At 34.6% G+C, this 5,800-nt stretch overlaps 1 long non-coding RNA gene across 1 annotated transcript; it reads left to right on the forward strand.

The window, feature by feature from the left end:
• The first annotated feature begins 4,378 nt into the window (after positions 1-4,378).
• LOC115957539 lies at positions 4,379-5,491 on the forward strand. Its single transcript, XR_004084373.1, has 2 exons — positions 4,379-4,808; positions 4,920-5,491. It is a non-coding gene; the product is annotated as an uncharacterized LOC115957539 (long non-coding RNA).
• The last annotated feature ends 309 nt before the right edge of the window (positions 5,492-5,800 follow it).

The raw sequence follows: 5,800 nt of genomic DNA on the forward strand, positions 1-5,800 counted from the left end.
AAAGTTGCAGGTAATCTAAGTGCAATCCAAAAATATAGGGCCATTATATCATTTTAAATATGGGGGTAGAGTTTCATTTCTTAGTTGACTACCTTCATCTCATCCCCCATATGGCAGTGCATAGCATTTGGTGGTAGTGATCACTAGTAATACAAGAAATGAGTGAGGGCTTGTGGTCCTCGTCCTCATCAAATGGCTCTACCTTCCATGTTCAAAGAGGCATGATGAGGATTTGAGTCCCCTATTTTAAACCTGCATTCATATATATATTGACGCGCATGTATACACATGTAGGCACCAGAAGAGGAAAAAAAAGAGAATCTAAATATAAAATGAAAAGTCATGAATCATGATCACTTTTTTTTTCTTTATTAGGCTATTTTTTGCTGGTGTATATCTTCTTTTTTCAAAGAGAGAGAAAAAAAAAAAATTGTAATTCCATCTCCTAGGCCATATATTTTTATGCTTAGTTTTATGTTATTGCTCAGCAATGCAAGCATAATCTTGCATCCTCATTAATTTAGCTTCTAATTCCAAGAGATAAACATTGTGATTAAACCCAAAAAAAAAAAAAAAAAGTTGCATAGATAATTACTTTTTGGTCCCCAAACCATTGTGGGCTAGCAAGTTAAATTGCCAACCATATATGCAGGGCAACAAGTTAAGGGACCATGTGAAGTTGCTCAGCTGAAGAAGTTGGACAAAATACCACCGCCACCATCATCATTATGATGATAACATCAAGTGGATGAGAGAGATGGATAGAGAGAGAGAGAGAGAGAGAGAGAGGGATGGTGGTGATGATGAAGAAGAAGAAGATGAAGCCAAAATGGGGGTTCATTTTCCAAATAAATGAGCATGGCTTTGGTACTCAATTACTTGAAGAAAAGGGACAAAAGAAGGACCTAACTATATTGACTACTCACTCCTTTCATCCTCGTGCCCCTTCCTTTCCTTCCGATACCCTACTCATTTTCTCTTGGCTTCTTATAATGACCCAAATTGAATGCCAACGTGATTGGCACGTGAACCTCACATGCCTTCTTTTGCCGACTTGGACTTAGGTGAAGGCTTTAAAGTATGTAAGAATTTAAATTTTGTTTAACAAATAAAAATTAAAGTGGTAGAAATCTTGAAATTAAATTATATATAACTAAATTACAAAGTGACACGTGCTATGCAAGTGGCTCCAATTTATTTGTTGTGCTTTTACTTTTTTAGATTAATTAATAAGTGGTTACGTGTGTAAGAAATTAACTAATATTCTACTTTGCATGGAAATCTAGCCAGAAGAGCAATAAAAAAATTGTGGTTTACTAGTCTTTCCAAACTAATGCTAATGATTACGGTCGAAGATCAAACTTTTGGACTTATATTGTTTGAAGTTTGAACTCGGAGGAAATAGCACGTAAATTTCTTATGTAAAACCAAGAAGTTGGGGACGCGGTTTCTACCTTTCAAACACAACCTTTCTCGTAAACAACGGTTAAGAATTAGTCTTCACTTTCACCGATGATATAATAATGAAACAAATCATAACTTTTTGACCTTATGCTGTGTAAATTCTCAAGTGATTATATGTCATAGTCTTTATGTAGATGAGAAAATTGACCCAAACCGATAAAACCGAATCTATTCCACATTCCACAATCAATAACCCGTAAATTAAGTACTCATATACCCAAGTATTGCTATTAGAAGAAAAAAATTGTTTCACTATAAATTTACGTATTTTACCGTGTTTATTTTATTGTAAAATTTGGTCAAACTAAAAATATTTTTTTGTTATTGGACGGCCAATTTGGAAGGTAAGATTGCCGCCATGGTGGTTGGGAGATATACATTTTGGTAGTTTGTGTTTATTTTATTGTAAAATTTGGTCAAACTTAAAATGTTCTTTTGTTATTAGACAGCCGATTCGGTAGGTAAGATCGCCGTCATGATGGTTGGGAGACATACATGTTGGTAGTTTGTGTTTGAAAAATTAAATTTTACCCTAAGTACCTAAAAAGGTTTTGCTGAAAATGTTTACAGCGAAGCATTAAACGTGTTTCAGGTCTTAAATTTTGATTGGCAACACTTACGTATGCACTTGGAATTAAACCCAACCAACAGGACAACATTTACTAATACCAAATATTTACCTTTTGGCGTTCAAGAAGATATACTAGCATCCTTTATGGTGTTCAATATTTGGGTTCCAACCACCCTCTCTCAATTTACATAGAAAAAATAATCATATGTATTTGTTGATGTAATTGGTTGCATGCACAACTTGCCCTTCGATCCTATAAAAAGAAGGGTTGAATTTAGAACACCGGTGTGATGTCTGCAGCCACTGGCATTCCAAAACTTGAGTCAGAGATATAGCTTTTCTTTGCCAAAATATTAGAGCAATACTTTTTTAGGAGATTTCTTGTGCATACCTTGTTTATCGATTGCCTCATTTTAAGAACATTTCAAGAGGTTATTGATGGAAAGCCATAATGGCTTGTAACTATCGAAGCATAATTTATGGAGTGTGGCTAGCTCATTGCTGATTGGATTATTGCAAGTTGAGCAATGATATTATATCCATCTTAATTCTTAGTTGCCCCCACATTCCCGAGTCAGGTGTGTATAATAAGGGGAATCTCATGTTTCGGAGGTACGAAATTGTTTGATGCTTAGGGACTTACTTGTTTGATGCCTAAAATAAATTGGTTGAGTTCTTAGCTGATTCTCTAGTTTGCTTATGTTACTCTGAGTTGGCCTGGATCCATACTAAAGTTTGATTAGTCTTCTTTCTTGGAACTTTAATCAATTTTGTGTTCCCTTTAGCCACTTACTTGGTTGGCCAATCTCCTGGACCAACTATCCCTTTCTCTAAGGAGGCTTTTTAGCCTAATTCTTTGGTCTTGATGCTAACCTGGTCGGCCACTGTTTTGTTTCAGCCCTTTCTCTCTAGGGACTTTGTTAAAATTTTCCTTTAGAATTTTGGTCCACCAGCACTCTTAAACCAATAAGTTTAGTGCCTACACACTTTTTCACAATTGTTCTGCGTAGAAAATTGTGATCTTCGGATATGTATGGTGTGTCCTTTTGTAGGCTGGTAAGCCCATCTCTGGTGTCTATAAACAGTTAGTTTATTTAATAATATCTTCCTTTTAACCAAAAAAAGAAAAAATGAAAATTGTGATCGGCACATAATTTTATTTATGTTACTTACTGTTTGGCATGTAAAACAATTGTAACAAATTAACAAAATGTGTATGAAAGGCATAATTTTAGGAAGGCATAATTTTATGGACTTGAAGCTTAAGTCAAAGATCAAGTATTCCTAAATTATAGGAAGGCATAATTTTATGGACTTGATTAGTTCACTGTTGACTAGATTATTGCAAGTTGAGCTATGTAATTATATCCATATCAATATTCACTTTGAATAACCTTCCTGTGAGCTATATACATACATACATACATATATATATATATATATATATATATAAAAGGTGCTAAAAAGTAGAACGGGTTCAATTAGGTCTTAGCTACAAACTTTATTAAGTAAAAAATAAAAATCAGGGCTGATCAGTAGTAACCACTTGGATTCCTTTATATCTAAAAATCAAGTTCTAATTTTCTAAATAGATTTTTAGAGGGCCAATTTTAAATATATATATATATATATATATAAATGTAGTAAAATTTGGTGAGGAGACTTACGATAAGACTATACCATGGCCAAATAGCAATTGAGTGATGGTGCCTACATAACTCTATGCCTTAAGAGACAAAAACAAATTCATGATAAGCATGTATAGGCACTAGGCACCCTAAACCTTTTTCTCCACTCTACGACACATTTTTTGCCCTGATTTCACAAAACTATAGTGAAACTGCAAGTAATCACATGATGACCCATTATAAATAGGATAATGATTTCTTCAAATTAACAGGGTCGGCACACCATGTCCATGTGTAAAATGTGAATATTATTATCTATATTTTTTTAAGAATGTTCACATTTCAAACAAACGCGTGCAAAATGTATATACTGTCGGTGTTAAAAGTAAAAAAAATTTATTTTTTATTTTACTACCCTGGAGTAAATTCAGGTGCTTAGATTGAAAATAATGTCATATTTTTTTTCCACTGTAATGATTACATAGACTAAAATACCATGTATCTTCCATTTTGAGGCAGACCCCTACGCTGTCAATAAGGACCTAAAGGTCTTGAAACTGAAGGGGAAAATTCTATAATTCAAAAAAAGTAACCCCCAACAGTCCAACTTGGGAAGGGGTATGGTCCTATTCTGTGTGCCCTAACCAAAAACCCCCAAGTTAAATAGTTGGACTATATACGAAATTAAGTTATAGTAATCGAAAAGGCCAAAGAATGGGAAGCCTTTTTCTTCACCTTCTTCTTCCTCTGCAATTTACATCTATTGATGGCCTTTGTAATCATGAGTCTTTGTGCCATCATTGCTATGAAAAGCCTCTCTCTCTCTCTCTCTCTCTCTCTCTCCATGTGCCCATACAAACACAATATCTGAGCTGTATGACTCTTACTAATAGCGACTCTCCTATTTAAAGTCAAGAAGCCCTTCTCTTACAAACCACTTTTTTCTCTCTTATAGCTTTCACTCTCTCCCTCTCTTTTTATTGTAGAATTGAAGTACCTCTTTCTCGAGTCAAGAAACGAAGTTTCAGAGAAAAAAACAAGATGGTCACTAACACTTTGTCCATCCCATGTAATCCCTTGTCTTCTACTTTTCGACATCCAAGGCTGTCAAAGAGACACAACCTTAGAGTTCGCCGGCTTAACAGGTTCTCTCCTTGTAAACTCTCTCTCTCTCTCTCTCTCTCTCTCTCTTTCTCTCTTTTTTTTCTATCTGTCTCTCTTTCTCTCTCTGACAACAAAGTTGTGTAAACTAACAGGAGAAGAAGAGTTTTGAAAGAAGAAGCAAAGAAGAATAAAAGGGTGAGAGTAGTGAAGATGGAAATGAAGAACTTGAAATTGTTCATGGTAAACCGAAGCATCATAGAAGAGAACGAGAAGCTGAGACAGAAAGCTTTGCTGCTTCACCAAGAGAATCAGGCCCTGTTATTTCAGCTCCAAACAAAGCTCTCTCAACAACAGAAACAGCAACAACAATCACTAATATGAATATATACTGCTTTTTGCAGAAACTAATTAGAAGAATAGGAAGGAATAGGGGCCTCTGTTCTTTGATCTTTTGGGGTAGTCTCATCTCAATGTCTTCTCTCTCCTCTGTTTTATTTTCCTTTTCTTTACTCTTTTTTTTGGTTGTCTGGACTCTGGAGTTAACTTAAGTTCTTTGAACAATTAGCTAGGGTGGGGAATGAATAAAGGAAAAATGGGTTATTAGCCTTTTTGTGAGTAATACATGCATGGATTATAATGTATCATAGTGCAACTATGAGTCCTTCTATGAGTATTACATGGAATTTAATGTAGAACGCAACAACTATGCATGTAATTATATATATATAAACCTGTGTTTTTGAGTTTTTAGAGAAAGAGAGTCAGAGAGTTTTTTTTGTTGGGAGGATGAGGTAACATGAGTCCTAGAACGTCTCAAATCCACTCCAAAATAAGTTAAACACATAGGATATAAAGAGCATGTGTATTCTGTCAAAAAAAAAAGAAAAAAAAGAGCATGTGTATCTATTTGTGAGTGGTGTAAACCTCCAAGAACCTAAGAGTTTGAAATACCAGAGAATGATGAAATTAACTGACAAATTGGCATTGGCTCAACGATTATTTTAATAATAAATTTTACATTAGAAAAACATTA

This window comes from Quercus lobata, chromosome 8, assembly GCF_001633185.2.
Source record: "Quercus lobata isolate SW786 chromosome 8, ValleyOak3.0 Primary Assembly, whole genome shotgun sequence".
In the NCBI taxonomy this organism is placed as follows: Eukaryota; Viridiplantae; Streptophyta; class Magnoliopsida; order Fagales; family Fagaceae; genus Quercus; species Quercus lobata.